The 14266-nt window shown below is 39.7% G+C and overlaps 1 long non-coding RNA gene across 3 annotated transcripts; it reads right to left on the reverse strand.

The window, feature by feature from the left end:
* Positions 1-339: 339 nt before the first annotated feature.
* Positions 340-13941, reverse strand: LOC104214030 (uncharacterized). Of its 3 annotated transcripts, none has more exons than XR_011404475.1 (6): positions 11439-13941; positions 11052-11275; positions 10652-10719; positions 9127-10004; positions 8475-8662; positions 7932-8402 (listed from the first exon to the last, which is right to left on the reverse strand). It is a non-coding gene; the product is annotated as an uncharacterized lncRNA (long non-coding RNA). The 3 variants fall into 3 exon arrangements; XR_707797.2 differs by having other exon boundaries at positions 8475-8693; XR_707795.2 differs by lacking the exons at positions 7932-8402; positions 8475-8662; positions 9127-10004 and adding an exon at positions 340-565.
* Between the last annotated feature and the right edge of the window lie 325 nt (positions 13942-14266).

Genomic DNA, 14266 nt, shown 5'->3' on the forward strand with positions numbered 1-14266 from the left:
AACACTTAGCACGGTACGGGTGCCAGGCATAAATGCCCCTCACCAAACTACAGATATATAGCATTGTGCCGGCGCTCACTGCTGGCATGTCAGACTTCGGAGGGGGGATCCTGTCCAAGCGATAGTCATAATCACACAATAGTGGGGCCTGGTGCATGCGTCGCCCAAAATGAGTAACACTTAGCCCAATATGTGTCGCGACCCTAAAACTGGCCCGATCGTGATAGCACCTATCGTGAAACTAGGCCAGCCGACACAACTCCCGAATTAATCATTTATCAATAAAAGTCATTTTTATGTTTTTACTTAATCAAATATTTCATAATGAAAGTCTAAATGAACGGTGTGGAATAAATACACAAGCCCGACATCGGGGTGTCACAAGTCACGAGCATCTACTAAGGTCTGAATACAACGAAGAGTCTAAAAATGTACTAAATACAGTCTAAGAAAGACAAGAGGGAGAAAAGCAGTGCTGCGAACGTCGGGCAGCTACCTTGCTAACTCCGATGACTCTGCCACTGAGCAATCAACACCCGCTACCGGGTCCAGAAAGACCTAAAATCTATACACAAGGTGCAGGGAGTAATGTGAGTACGCCAACTCAGTAAGTAATAAAAGTAAATGAAAGCTGAGCAGTAAAAAAATATGTAAGCCACGTCATAACGCTACAGCAAATGCAATACATTTCCAAAATAGTACATAAATCATTTAATTCGTAAATCAAGCTTAGTTTCAGTAAAACCTTTTAAAATAACTTTCAATAGTTTCAAACGAGTGATAAAACAATGAGTAAAAATGATATGGAAACATAAATAGCCTCTCGAGCAAAACATGTACCATAAACCACCCCTCGGGCATAATATCAACAGAACCAGCCCCTCGGGCTACCTCGCAATCACTCATAATCAGCCCCTCAGGCATAACATGAATCAATAACCGCCCCTCGGGCAAACATGGTTCAAGAACATCCCATCGGGCTTCAATATGAAACAACAACAGCCCCTCAGGCTACAACATATTACTCACACTGGGTACCCGCGCTCACTAGGTGTGTACAGATTCCGGGAAAGGCCCCTTATGGCCCAAGCTCAATAACAAGCCATCTCGTGGCATAATCAAATTGGCTCTCGGCCTCATATCAATCCACCTCGTGGCGTAACAAATCAGGCCCTCGGCCTCATAATCATGAATCAATACAACATCGTTGCGGCGCGCAGCCTGATCCCACAGTATCCTCACAACACAGACCCTCGACCTCACTCAGTCAGAAATCTCTCATGCTACTCGGGAAACAGTAAAACATGATGCTCAGCCCAAAATATCATTTAAAATATCAAAACGGAGTAAATATGGCTGAGTTATGAAAACAGTAGAATATAGCATGACTGAGTACAAATATGAAGTCAAAATAATGAGGAATAGTAGTAAAAATCCCCTAAGGGTCCAAAACAGTTGGCACGAGACCCAAAAATGGCATTCAGCCCAAAATAGGATAATACTTTTCAAAACACAATGATAGCAAATAGTTTTCAATCAAATACGCAGTTTAACAGTCATACGGGACAGACTAAGTCGCAATCCCCAACGGTGCACGACCTCACGCTCGTCATCTAGCGTATGTATCACCTCAAAGTAGCACAACGATGTGAGATCCGGGGTTTCATACCCTCAGGACAAACATTTACAATCATTACTTACCTCAACCTGGTCCAAACTCTAGCTCGCGATGCCCTTGCCTCTTAACTCGGTCTCCAAATGCTCCAAATCTAACCAAATACAGATTTATACCATCAAAATATCCTAAGGGAATAAAGCCCACTCAAAAATAATCAATTTACATCAAAAATCCCGAAATTGGCAAAACCCGACCCCCGGGCCCACGTCTCAGAATCCGATAAAAATCATATCAATAGAATTCTTATTCCACCACGAGTTCATTCGTACAAAAAGTACCAATATCGCACCTCAAATGGCCCCTCAAATCACCACTCAAAGCTCTCAAATTAACCAAGCCCTAACCCCCAATTCACCACTGATTTTCCGTTAAATTTTCATGCTAACAATGATAAAATCACAATAATAACGAGCTTAGCAACCAAAGGCCTTACCTCAATGAATCCCTCTGAAAATCTCCCTTGAAATTGCTCCCAAAAGCTTCTTCCCAAATGAAATATTGAGAAAAATGACCAAAAATCGCCAAGGGTGGAATTTATAGTTTCTTACCCAGCAAAACCGCACCTGCGGTTAAATGGTTGCACCTGTGGACCCGCACCTGCGGTCCCAGGTGCGCACTTATGAAATTCACTTAAAACTCCAAGGCCGCATTTGTGCTAAAAAATCCGCACTTGTGCAATCGCAGGTGCGACCAGGACCTCGCTTCTGTGGTCCCAGCCTTCCCCTCTCCTGGCCGCTTCTGCGACTCCAAAATCTCCTTTTATGAGTCTGCACCTGTGGTCCCCTAGCCGCAAGTGTAGTTATGACAGCAACAGAAAAACTTTAGCTGCCAAACCCAACTCAAAATCACCCGTTAACCACTCGAAATCACCCCCTGTGAAACCTCAACCAAAAGCACGAACAAGTCATATACCACTATCCAAACTTATGTCAATCTTTAAAACACCTCAAACAACATCTAATCAACCAAATAACATCGGATTCATGCCTAAGGTTTCAGGAATCTTCCGAATTCCGCTTTTGATCAAAACGTCTACCAAACCTCGTCCGAATGACCTAAACTTTTGCACACACATTACATTTGACACAACGAACTTATTGCAACTTCCGGAATTCCATTCCGAGCTCTATATCAAAAGCTCCCCTATCAACCGGAAAATACCAAAATTCCAATTTCGCTAATTCAAGCCTAAATTTAATCTGGACCTCCAAAACGCATTCCGATCACGCTCCTAAGTCCCAAATCACCAAATGGAGCTAACCAAATCATAAAAATTCAAATCCGAGATCATATACTAACAAGTCAAAACTTGGTCAAATCTTTCAAATTTTAAGCTTCAAACTGAGAACTGTCCTTCCAAATCCATTCCGATTACCCTGAAAACCAAAACCAACGATTTGCGTAAGTCATAATACATCACACGGGGCTAGTCATGCTCGAGAATTGGCGAGCGAAGTGCAAAAACTCAAAACGACTGATTGGGTCGTTACATCCTCCCCCACTTAAACATACGCTCCGAAAACCATCAAATCGCTGTGAAACCTTACCATGCACATACCCGGGGGTGATCCCACGTCACCCTATCTCATATAGGTCCAATAACACAATATAACTGAAATTTCTTAATCCAACCTAGCCTATAAACCTTAGAACCACATTTCCACTTCTGAAATCATCTACAAGATCAGAACCTCACATCTATACTCCGAATAAGCCCGGACAAGCTGTAACAAACCTTACCTGCAGCCTCAGATGCAATTACATGATATACCACATAGCTCAAACTCTCCTAGTGATAACTTCTAATCACAACAGTTGCTCAGAACAACTGAATATCAATAATAAACCTCTTATCAAATAAAGCCTCATTCCAACACTTCCGCATACTGCCAATGATAAATGAAACACGTAGAAAGTCCTAACCATTCCTCAAATCAACCATTCATGAAGCCACTTCTTCTTTGTCAAGGACCATAGCAAATTTTTGAGCCAAATATCGATCTTATCCTTCCAACACACTGAAATCGAATCTGTTTGTATTCATTCTAGATCCCAACGATCTCATCTAATCCAACACAACTACTTTGGTGACACGACACATCAATACAATCTAAAGCCATAACTCGTGCAATTCGTGCACTAATAAGCAACAATCCGAACGTACCCAAATCATGAAAAAACTGGCTCAAATGAGAGAGTTATACCGCAAGCTCACAAGTACCACCACACACAATGTTAAGAACCCGTCACACATCGTAGAAATAGAACACACGAATCTAACCCGAAGGTTCATAACTCCACATAACTTCCCTGCAATGCGCGACCCTATCCAAACACTGGTCCACATGAAACACCTCAAGTCACTATGCTCAAAATCGACAACCATGCGCAATTTGATATCTAGAACCAAAGCAAATCATCATAACCACGGCGAAGCAAGTGACATAAAATTACACAAACCCGAAAGGACACATCCGTTATGCCATCCGCCGAGCAATACCCAATACTCTTCCCGCTCGAATTCCACTGAGAGATCCCAATAAAACTGTACCATATGGGCCTATAGCCAATCAATCCTAATGCCTCGCAACACCAAAAGGTAACTCACAGATCTCCTAGATCTCTAATAAGCTCAATAACAATCGAATCAACACATCCCTCAACAATACAACTCAAAGTCAACCAAGCCGGTGCCAAATGATACGGTGTCCGACACCAAATCAATACCGAAATCGACAACCCTATCTGGCGATATGCCCGACAGTAGGAAACACATCCGAAAAATCCCTCACCACTGGAACTGAATCAATGGTAGAAGTCTCTGCACTGACATCCAACATGAAGGCCAAATAAGAAAGACAACCCCTAGGCCTTAAAAAATGAAACCACCCTACTGGGTACATAATTCGTCGAACCTCGCCACTCAATCTGTGGCATCCCCGGCATAGCTAAGGTTGCCGCCTTAGCGCAACAGCCCAAAATAACATGACACTGAGACAACCAGTCCATACCTAATATCATACCAAAATCTAGCATACTAAGCAATAAGGATCCACTCAGGTCTCCAAACCTGCAATAGTTAACATACAAGACCGATATACTTGGTCCACAACCACGACCTAACCTGTTTATGAGAACTCCCAGTCTCCAAATCCATACAGCACACAAATCACCATATCCATTCCCCACTCCACCGTCCTAATATACAATACACCTCTAACATCCAATCATCCCATGAGAGGTACTCCTTTAATTCTTCTGTGCCACCAACAACTCGAATATCAACAGTCGATCCAACAAGAGAGTGACGCAATACTAATGAAGTATCATCAACTCAATCACATAGCCCTTTTCTGAAACGTATACCCTCATCGAGCCACACCAATTAGTGATATCATTTCCCTAATCATCCAAACTGTCCATGCTACCCAAGGATTTGTGACCTTCCTTTCAAAATTGAATCGTGGCCTTACACAAGCAAATCTCAATCCTACACAACATACCGCATATAACCATACCATCCTAGGATAAACATGAGAACTTTATGTCCCTTACGAGCCACAAGCAACCTCGTACTCAACTAGCCAAGAACTTTCCATTGATTCCATTTAGAAGAAAATCGCTATACATCTCATGCTCCTCACGCTCAAAATATACGTCTCTAACCGTGGTAGAAACCATCAAGAACCCTCTAAATTCCGTTTGCACAAAACCAAACCGTCAGGACTGAATCCTTCTAACACAACCAAGCTACGCAGGCCACTGAAACCCAAGAGCATTGCCGCAACACACCTATAGAAACTCATTACCTCGTAAGCACCCAAAGAACTAGTCATATCCATACCATGCCGATCCGGCCTACTACCATGATATCCTATCTATCCTAGTTCCTTACGATTTACCTTCAACTTGATATTTCTTCTCGCTATAACACCGCAATCCTCAACCCAGACTCACCACACGAAACCCAAACATAAACCATACTGTCTAAGGCTCATAAGCCACTGGATATTCTCTTAAATATTCTCAAATGCACCACATTCAAAATACTTACCCTAAAGTGAGTTCTTGCAAATCCAAAGCCATTACCTTCGCCTTCCTGATATTGATATATAAAATCCCCTAACTGATATAGAAACACCACAAGTCTTGACACCCTCCAATGCAAACCTCAATTTCTAGCCAGCTATATAACCTGAAAATCTCTAATTATTACATATAAAATCTTAAACCCATTAGAACCATTTTCGAGAGCCCTCCACTCTACTCAAACCGCAATTAGACCGATCAAACGGACCGGATGACTTGTGCTCTGTTAGCACTCCGACACCGCAGAATGTAAACTTACCTTAATGCAACCAAGCAACTTCTTGTTTTATGCACCGTACATCCTTTACCAATAACAACTCAAGTCATTCCGTGATTCTCATACACCCATAAAGCATAAGATAACCTTTAGTGAAATTCCCTTTACTCGAGCCATCCTCGGTCTCAACCTCCGTAAGCCATAACTGATTCACTAGTACGCCTCAAACTAGAACCAACATAGCACATAACCATGCAATCAACTACTCAATAATAAACTCCCTCACTTGGCTCAAAGCCATAGATCAAAACACATAATAACTCATAATGCATATACTCTATTACTACCATAATACTACAGTGAGATTAAACTCAAGCCTTCATAAGCTCGTGCAACACAGACCATCTAGTACTTCAAATCTTCTGCAAATCTCGCGCTCACCCTCGTAACAGTCTAGCCCACTCTCTTAGGCGACCCAAATTCGAATTGCAACACATATATTTTACTGGTAACAGAGATCTTCCAATAAATGACATAAAGGATCACGCAAACTTCAGAACACTCCGGAGGAGATAACCCACCTGCTTCGCCTCAAATTAACATCTCTTTATACCCTTCCACCGTCATAAACATTACACAGTCACTTAATCTTCTTGAGTCTGAACTCATATCACAACGTAAAATCTACTTCACCTCCCAACTAGGCAACATGAAAAGGTCCTTCAACACGCTCACAACTCGGGCTATACATCAAATCATGATGGGAATCAAACACCAGATAGTTCTTACTACTCCCAAGAAGACCCTTCTTGTCTCGTTCAAATTATATCTACACATCTCACAATAACATCATACTCATCACATAGCTATCCAGTCATCACTCCCACTAATAGGGATACTATCGGACATACAAATCCAAAAGCACGTGCTCACACAATCAATGCCTCAGTGCTCAAACTATAGGCAAAACCCGGCCTCAAGTCCTCCAGACTGGCTCAACATCAATACACAGAGATCACACCTTGCCCCTCGATTAGGGAATCACAAGCCATCGATGCATATCTGATACTGAGCGCTCATGTGCGCATACGAATGCGTGGAAGGAATCCAAGGAGTTACATTTCAAGCTGAATCAAGGACGCGCGATCAGAATTCAAGAATGTGAAGTTTTTCCTAAAGGTTCTGCAGCCTCCCGAGGATAAGTACAGACGTCTCCGTACCGATCCGCGAGACTCTACTAAACGTGCTCATGACTCGTGAGACCTATGTAACCTAGGCTCTAGTACAAACTTATCACGACCCTAAAACCGCCCCGGTTGTGATGGCACTTATCATAAAACTAGGCCAGCCGACACAACTCCTGAATTAACCATTTATCAATAAAAGTTATTTTTATGTCTTTATTTAATCAAATATTTCATAATGAAAGTTGAGCAGTAAGAAAACACGTAAGCCACATCATAACGCTACAGCAAATGCAGTACATTTTCAAAACAGTACAAAAATCTTTAATTCGTAAATCAAGCTCAGTTTCAATAAAACCTTTTAAAACAACTTTCAATAGTTTCAAACGAGTGATAAAATAGTGAGTAAAATGATGGAAACATAAACCGCCTCTCGGGCAAAACATGTACCATAAACCGCCCTTCGGGCATAATATCAACAGAACTAGTCCCTCGGGCTACCCCACAATCACTCGTAATCAGTCCCTCGGGCATAACATGTATCAAGAACCGCCCATCGGTCAAACATGGATTAAGAACAGCCCTTTGGGCTTCAATATGCAACAGCCCCTCGGGCTACAACATATCACTCACACTAGGTACCCGCGCTTATTGGGGGTGTACAGACTCCGGGAGAGGCCCCTTACGGCCCAAGTGCAATAACAAGCCATCTCGTGACATAATCAAATAGGCTCTCGACCTAATATCAAGCCACCTCGTGGTGTAACAAATCAGGCCCTCGGCCTCATAATCATGAATCAATACAACACCGCTGCGGCGCGCAGCCCGATCCCACAGTATCCTCACAACACAGGCCCTCGGCCTCACTTAGTCAGAAATCTCTCATGCCACTCGGGCAATAGTAAAACATGATACTCAGCCCAAAATATCATTTAAAATATCAAAACGAAGTAATTATGTCTGAGTTATGAAAACAGTAGAATATAGCATGACCGAGTACAAATATGAAGTCAAAACAGTGAGGAATAGTAGTAAAAATCTCCTAAGGGGTCCAAAACAGTTGGCACGAGGCCCAAATATGGCATTCAGCCCAAAACAGGATAATACTTTCCAAAACACAATGATAGCAAACGGTTTTCAATCAAATACGTAGTTTAACAGTCATACGAGATGGACTAAGTTACAATCCCCAATAGTGTACGACCCCACGCTCGTCATCTAGTGTGTGTGTCACCTGAAAGTAGCACAACGATGTGAGATTCGGGGTTTCATACCCTCAAGGCAAACATTTACAAGCATTACTTACCTCAATCCGGTCCAAACTCTAGCCCAGGATGCCTTTGCCTCTCGATTCGGTCTCCAAATGCTCCAAATCTAACCTAATAGAGATTTATACCAACAAAATATGCTAAGGGAACAAAGCTCACTTGTTACGCCCCGCAATATTACGTCGAAATTACGTCCCGGAGTATTATATTACGACGATGTTATGCTCTGCAGTAATATATTACGACGATGTTATGCTCTGCAGTAATATATTACGATGATGTTATGTCCTGTAATATTATATTATGATGATGTAATAAGAAAGATACGTTACGTTGGTACTCTGTTGAGTAAGGTACCGGGTGCCCATCGCAACCCATCCGTTTGGGTCGTGACACCACTCAAAAATAATTAATTTACATCAAAAATCCCGAAATTGGCCAAACCCGACCCCCGAGCCCACGTCTTAGAATCTGATTAAAAATCACATCAATAGAATCCTTATTCCGCCACGAGTTCATTCATACAAAAAGTGCCAAAATCGGACCTCAAATGGCCCCTCAAATCACCACTCAAAGCTCTCCAATTAACCAAGCCCTAACCCCCAATTCACCACTGATTTTCCCTTGAATTTTCATGTTAACAACGATAAAAATCACCATAATAACGAGCTTAGGAACCAAGGACCTTACCTCAATGAATCCCTCAGAAAATCTCCCTTGAAATTGCTCCCAAAAGCTTCTTCCCGAATGAAATATTGAGAAAAATGGCCAAAAATTGCCAAGGGTGGAATTTATAGCTTCTGACCCAGCAAAACCGCACCTGCGAAATTCACTTAAAACTCCAAGGCCGCATCTGCGCAAAGAAATCTGCACCTGCGCAATCGCATGTGCGACCAGGACCTTGCTTCTGCGGTCCGCTCCTCTCCTGGCCAGTTCTGCAGCTCCAAAATTCACTTCTACGAGTCCGCACCTGTGGTCCCCTAGCCGCATGTGTGGTTATGACAGCAACAGAAAAACTTCAGCTGCCAAACCCAACTCAAAATCACCTAAAATCACCCCCGAGGCCCTCGAAACCTCAACCAAAAGCACGAACAAGTCATATACCACTATCCAAACTTATGCCAATCTTCAAAACACCTCAAACGACATCGAATCAACCAAATAACATCGGATTCAAGCCTAAGTTTCCAAGAATCTTCCGAATTCAGCTTTTGATAAAAAAGTCTACAAAACCTCGTCCGAATGACCTGAAATTTTGTACACACATCACATTTGACACAACGAACCTACTGCAACTTCTGGAATTCCATTCTGATCTCTATATCAAAATCTCCCCAATCAACCGGAAAACACCAAAATTTCAATTTCGCTAATTGAAGCCTAAATTTAATCCGGACCACCAAAACGCATTTCGATCACGCTGTTAAGTCCCAAATTACCAAACGGAGCTAACCAAATCATAAAAATTCAAATCCGAGATCTTATACTAACAAGTCAAAACTTGGTTAAACCTTTCAAATTCTAAACTTCAAACTGAGAACTGTCTTTCCAAATCCATTCCGATTATCCTGAAAACCAAAACGACGATTTGCATAAGTTATAATACATCACACGGGGCTAGTCATGTTCGAAAACTGGCGAGCGAAGTATAAAAGCTCAAAACGACCGGTCGGGTCGTTACAATATGAGCCTGATGTACGCGTCACCTCAAAATAACCGCCAAATTGGCTCTATGGCCCAAGCTCAGTTATTAACTACTCAAGTCTTAGTTAACCATATGACACACTACTCAATTCAATAGTGTTACACATATGAGGCATCAACAACATGTAAGGAATCAATTAAGAAAGTATTGAGATAAAGATATCATACATGGATATAGCATCATGACTGAGAGTATGTGTGTAATCAAGGCAAATAGCTCAGAAATAGTAAGAATAGCTCTATCATGTCTCAAATAAATTGCTTATATCCTAGACATTATTTCTAAGATGAATACGAACTCAAGTAATCATATAGGTTTAGAAACACGGATAAAATTAGGCATGATAACAAAACAAATCTCATAATAGTCTAAAAGCCACCCCAAATCATGAACACTCTGGTGCACGTACACACGCCCGTCACCTAATGCACGTGTCATCCCAGTACATCTCATATAACATAGTTTCCAGGGTTAATTACCCTCAAATCAAAGTTTAGATATGTTACTTACCTCAAAACGCGAAGAGCAGTACTCCAAAAAGCCCTTGCCACATGAATCGACCTCCGTGCAACTTAAATCTAACCAAAGCAACTTAATATCATCAATAAAGGACATGTGAAATAATCTCACACAATAAAGCATAGTCTTTAATAAAAATCGGAAAGTTAACCACGGGCCCGCACCCCGAAACCTGGCCAAACTCACAAATTTCGAACACTCATTCAAATACGTGTCCAACCATACTAATTTCATCCAATTTCAACCACAAATCTATCCTCAAATCATCAAATCTCGCTCCCTAATAACATAGTCTAAAATCCCCAAATTTCATCTTACATTCACATAAACTAGGTGTAATAATTAATGGGTAATCAATATCTTGCATCAAAAGTGATTAAGCTTCACTTACCTTTTCAATTGCAGCAAAATGTTTCTCAAAAATCACTCTTAGCCGAGCTCCACAACTCCCAAAATAAGAAAAACAATCAAACACGTCGAATATAAACTCTACCAGTAATTTTCCATCTGCGGTCACTTAACCGCATTTGTGGTTCTGCCATTGCGGTCAAAAATATCGCATCTACGATTTCCTTCAGCCTGGGACCTTCCGCATCTACGGTCCCTCTTGCGCACCTACGGGCAGTGGCGTACGCATGAACTTTTATATATAGTGTCAATATTTAAAGAAGTGAACAAATGAATAAATTAATATAACAACAAACTATGTCATTATATATATATATATATATATATATATATATATATATATTATTTATTATTTATTATTTATACATACATATTACGAAATTTTTTTGACAAAGCAGTATCATGCGACACCACTTCATACAAGGTGCCTACGCCACTACCTACGGGCTACGGGCTCACAGATGCGACAATATCCTCGCACCTGCGCTCTTCCCCAACTCCATCTTCGCCCGCTTCTGACAGCTCCTCCGCGGGTGCGAAGCACCAGCTTCTGCATGTTATACACCATTATAACACGGATCAAATTAGCGTATAACATATTGGTGATTATTGAATTAAAAGAGTCGCCACCTAATTATTTTAAGGGTGAATTAGGTAACCCAAATCAATTAATTAAGTATGGAAAGTAAGACTCCATTAAGGTCGACTTGACTAAAAATTCTGCTTAAGGGGCTTCTAGTTAAATTGAGGGGAAGGTGTGAGGTACCCCTTAAAATCCGTATAAAACGCGGTTGCCTTCCGAACTTAGTTCATTAATTTAGGCACCAATTACAATTATCTAAATTTGCGGTTGCCTTCCGAACTTAGTTCATTAATTTAGGCACCAATTACAATTATCTAAATTTGAATTAGTCCGATGGACAAAAGCATATTTCATTTTTTAAGAAAATCTTTATAAAAATGAATTCCAATATGACCAGCTTTGAGCTTTGAGCTTTAACTTTGATAGAACATTTGACAAAAAATGGGAAAGAGATTTAAGCGTTATTTATAAGAAAGTTAAATTTGAATCTTTTAAATAAGCTAAACAAATATAGATTAATCTATAAAAGATTTTGGGTAAATTGACTTCTAAGTCTTGAAAGTAGATGTCCTATTATATGTGATAAAACAATTACTTCTATAATGAGATAGAGGAAAGAACCTAAGTGATTAAGTAAAACTTTACTAATAATCCTATTCTGAGTGTGAATTTCAACATAGCAATCATAGAAGAGTTAAAATAGAACAAATGATAAATAAAACATAGGAAAGATGCCATAGGCCAAGCGATTTTCTCGCTTGTTTTCTTCTTTTCTGATGCGGTTAAAGAAGATAGGATGTGATGACTCAAGCACGAAGTGTCTTGCACTAAGGTTCCATGTTGCTCCCAAAGTGTACATGACAAAATAAGAAGAGAATAAGAATTAGAAAATAAGAAATTCAATTCTGACTACTATATGAAAAATGAAGAAGCTTATAAGACAGTATTAATTTAACATAGAAAGGATTTAAGCAAGTCAACAAACCTGCATATATCTAAAGCTTAACAGAACTTCAAGCTACATTTTGACAAGTATCTTTAAACATAGTCATAACAACGTGAAGGGACAAACTACGCACATGGCATTTCGAACGTGAAAGAATGATCTTACAACATGGCTCCTAAACTAATAATTGAACTTATTAGTAATTTTAATATCTATAGCAGTGACATTTTATACAAATATTCCGTTCAACTTATGTAGGACAAATGCAAAGACTTCCTATAGTCACAGTTCCCATATCATACTAATCTAAGGACGAAAGAGACTTAAAGCAGGGCATTTAAGTATGGATTATACACTTAGCATGTACTTATAGATATAGATTCTTAAGTAGTACTCTGTTCTTGAAGCTAAAAGAAAATTGTAGTTTCTATTATGACATACTTTTGTATAAACAATGTCAGGAAGTATACACCCAAATTTAAAAGGAAACAAGTTAGACATGTGAAAGTAACAAGGGGAACTTTTGGATAGATATTTTCAAATAATAAAATGCCAAACATGTTAACCAAGTTTCTAAACAGATGAATACACATTAACATACCAAAGACTTGCAGCAGAACTTATTGGTAACAAGATTTTCTTATGACATGGTGTCTAAAGACGTAAGTCGTGTTTTAATAAACTTCTTAACAGATTTTCTACCACAAAATCAATAACTTACAATCAAACAAGTTCAATTAACAAGTCAATTAACTTTGAAGAAATAGTACTATTCTACAGCTAAGATTCGTAATTGAAGCCATAACTAAAAAAAATAATTCTCAACAGATTTGAATAATAACATGCTATTAGAAGATTTTAGCTATAACTACTAAAGACATGATTTCTAAACACAATATTGTAATAGCAAAATTAAAAAGAACAGAGTCGAATTTACCTTTTGTTGGGCAGTGAAACTGAGGCTCGGAGGTCGTTTCAGATCTACCCTTTTGTATTTCGAATTGAAACTTGAGAGAGATAGAATACAAAAGTTGAAAGTGCAAATATGATTTTTTTCGAGATTCCAGGATGTCCTCCTCGGCTGAGACTTTAGGATGTATTTATAGGTGAAAAACAACAAGGATTTCTGTAGAGCGGGAATTTGAAATTTCGGATTCTCGGATTCGAAATCTTGGTCAACATATCCGTTCGAATCCGAACGTTGGAGGTTTGGACGGATTCAGCAGGCTTCACGTGTTGTGAGAAAAAATTGAATGAGATATAAGAACTTACTCAAATTGGAGGGGCAAGTTTCTGCCATGGATGATGGAGGTTGTGACCTTTCACCAAAGAGGAAGAAAGAAGAAAGACAAACCCTAATTCTTAGAAGTGATATACTTGATATTGGGCTAGACAGATTTGGGTCTATAGGAATTGGGCTACAGGCCAATTCGGCTGATTAATGAACTGATATGAATTTGGGCCAAATTTTCATGGTCTCTTTCCTTCTTAAAATTAATTTAATTGGGCTCCCTTGTCTTACTAATTTGGACTCAATAATAATACTTTGAACATATATAATATTATATATTAAAATAAGTGATTAACTCAATAATAGTCATATTAATGGTAACATTAATAATCATGCTAATACTAATACTAATAATAATGATAATAGTAATAGTAACAA

The sequence above is a fragment of the Nicotiana sylvestris genome, chromosome 12, assembly GCF_000393655.2.
Source record: "Nicotiana sylvestris chromosome 12, ASM39365v2, whole genome shotgun sequence".
In the NCBI taxonomy this organism is placed as follows: domain Eukaryota; kingdom Viridiplantae; phylum Streptophyta; class Magnoliopsida; order Solanales; family Solanaceae; genus Nicotiana; species Nicotiana sylvestris.